This window comes from Rutidosis leptorrhynchoides, chromosome 3 (genome assembly GCF_046630445.1).
Source record: "Rutidosis leptorrhynchoides isolate AG116_Rl617_1_P2 chromosome 3, CSIRO_AGI_Rlap_v1, whole genome shotgun sequence".
Classification (NCBI taxonomy): domain Eukaryota; kingdom Viridiplantae; phylum Streptophyta; class Magnoliopsida; order Asterales; family Asteraceae; genus Rutidosis; species Rutidosis leptorrhynchoides.
In genome coordinates, this window is record NC_092335.1 from 195,934,632 (window position 1) to 195,937,828 (window position 3,197).

The window sequence follows — 3,197 nt, forward strand, 5'->3', positions numbered from 1 at the left end:
ATGCGATCGCATGGTTTTTGTTCTTCCAGGCCATGCGATCGCATGCCCAGCTGGGAGAGCTCAAAAGTCTTTAAAAACATGGGCTTCTTATTTATTTATTATATAATATAATATATATAATTATATATATATATATATATATATATATATATATATATATATATATATATATATATATATATATATATATATTTATTCTTGTACTCCGTTGGCTTGTAATTTTAGCTCCGTTGCGTTGCGCGTTGATAGTTGGTTCATGTCTCGGTTCCGGATTTTCGAACGTCCTTGCGTACAATTTAATATCTTGTATTTTACGTTTCGCGTCTTGTACTCTTGTAATTTTGAGACGTTTCTCATCAATAATTTGAACCATTTTGATTGTACTTTGTACTTTTGAGCTTTTTGGTCGTTTACGTCTTTAATTCGTCGAACTTTTGTCTTCACCTTTTATTATTTAAACGAATATCACTTGTAAATAGAACAATTGCAACTAAAAGCTTGTCTTTCTTGAGGAATAATGCTATGAATTATATGTTCGTTTTTAGCATTATCACAGGCCCTTGAAGGCATGCTACGAGCATGTATTATCGATTTCGAAAACAGTTGGGATCGAAATCTACCATTAGCAGAATTTTCCTACAACTACAGTTACCACTCGAGTATTGAGATGGCACCGTTTGTGGCACTTTATAGCAGAAAGTGCAGGTCTCCGATTTGTTGGAACGAGGTGGGGGATAGACAGATTACGGGTCCAGAAATTCTCCAAGAAACTACAGAGAAAGTAATTCAAATTCAACAACGGTTGAAAACCACCTAAAGTCGACAAAAGAGCTACGCGGACATTAAGAGAAAAGATATAGAATTTGAGATTGAAGAGATGGTCATGCTTAAGGTTTCACCTTGGAAAGGCATTGTTCGATTTGGTAAACCGGGGAAACTAAATCCAAGGTACATTGGGCCATTCAAGATTATAGATCGTGTCAGACCAGTAGCTTACCGACTTGACTTACCTCAACAACTCGCTGGGGTACATAATACTTTTTATGTCTCGAATCTGAAGAATTGTTTTGCTAAAGAAGATCTCACTATTCCATTAGACAAAATCCAAATCAATGAAAAACTTCAATTCATCGAAGAACCCGTCGAAATAATGGATCGTGAGGTTAAAAGACTTAAGCAAAACAAGCTACCAATTGTTAAGGTTCGATGGAATGCTCGTAGAGGACCTGAGTTCACCTGGGAGCATGAAGATCAGATGAAGAAGAAATACCCGCACCTATTTCCAGAAGATGCGTCAACACCTTCAACAGCCTAAAATTTTGGGACGAAATTTATTTAACGGGTAGGTACTGTAGTGACCCGAACTTTTCCATGATTATATATTAAATGAAAACTATATTTACATGATTAAATGTTTCCAACATGTTATGCAATCAAACTTGTTAAGACTTGATTAATTGAAACGGATTTTTTGTTAACATTTGACCACCCAGTTTGTCCGATGATTCACGAATGTTATAACTTGTATATGACATGATATTATATATATGAACATATATATATGTTTAACATGATGAAATGATAAGTAAGTATCTTATTATGTATATTAACAATGAAGCTTATACATAAAACAAGACTACTAACCTAAGAAATTCAAAACGATATCTATACGTAACGATTATCGTTGTAATAACGTCTTAATATTTATATATCATATTAAGATATATTAGTACATCATGTTATCATAATATTGTAATAATTTAACATCTCATTAGATATAATAACAATGGGATTAATTACATTTATTAACTTATAGGTTCTGAAACAACATGTACATGTAACGACTAACGATGACTTAACGACTCAGTTAAAATGTATATACATGTAATGTATTAAGATGTATTGTTACACTTTTGAAAGACTTAATGACACATATCAAAGTACTTCTACTTAACAAAAATGCTTACAATTACATTCTCATTCATTTTCATCAACAATTCTACTCGTATGCACCCGTATTCGTACTCGTACAATACAAAGCTCCTAGATGTACATATTATTGGTATATACACTTCAATGATCAGCTCTTAGCAGCCCTTAATGAGTCATCAAATATGTGGGAACCATTCTTTGTAATCTAGTATGAATTATTTAGCAAGATTACAAAAATATTATTAATCATTCATGACTTATTTACAAGAAAACAAACCTACATATCCTTTATATCTAATCTATATATCACGACCTAAAACACATACAAACACCTTCATTCTTAAATTTTTTTCATCTAATTGAACTTTCTCAAGTTCTATCTTCAAGTTCTAAGTGACTTTCATAAATTCTATAAGTTCTAGTTTCATAAAATCAAGAATACTTTCAAGTTTGCAAGTATACTTCCAATCTTTCTAATCCATTCCAAGTAATCATCTAAGATCAAGAAACCTTTGTTACTTACAGTATGTTATCATTCTAATTCAAGGTAATACTCATATTCAAACTTTGATTCAATTTCTATGACTATAACTATCTTAATTCGAGTAGAAAATCTTACTTGAACTTGTTTTTGTGTCATGATTCTACTTCAAGAACTTCCAAGCCATCCAAGATCCTTTGAAGCTCTAGATCATTTCTTGTTATTTCCAGTAGGTTTAACTACTAAACTTGAGGTAGTAATGATATTCATAACATCATTCGATTCATATATATATATATATATCATATATATATATATATATATATATATATATATATATATATATATATATATATATATATATATATATATATATATATAACTATCTTATTCGAAGATTTAAACTTGTAATCACTAGAACATAGTTTAGTTAATTCTAAACTTGTTCGCAAACAAAGTTAATCCTTCTAACTTAACTTTTAAAATCAACTAAACACATGTTCTATATCTATATGATATGCTAACTTAATGATTTAAAACTTGGAAACACGAAATACACCGTAAAACCGGACATACGCTGTCGTAGTGAAATCGGGGGCTGTTTTGGGTTAGATAATTAAAAACTATGATAAACTTTGATTTAAAAGTTGTCCTTCTAGGAAAATGATTTTTCTTATGAACATGAAACTATATCCAAAAATCATGGTTAAACTCAAAGTGGAAGTATGTTTTTCAAAATGGTCATCAAGACGTCGTTCTTTCGACTGAAATGACTACCTCTTAC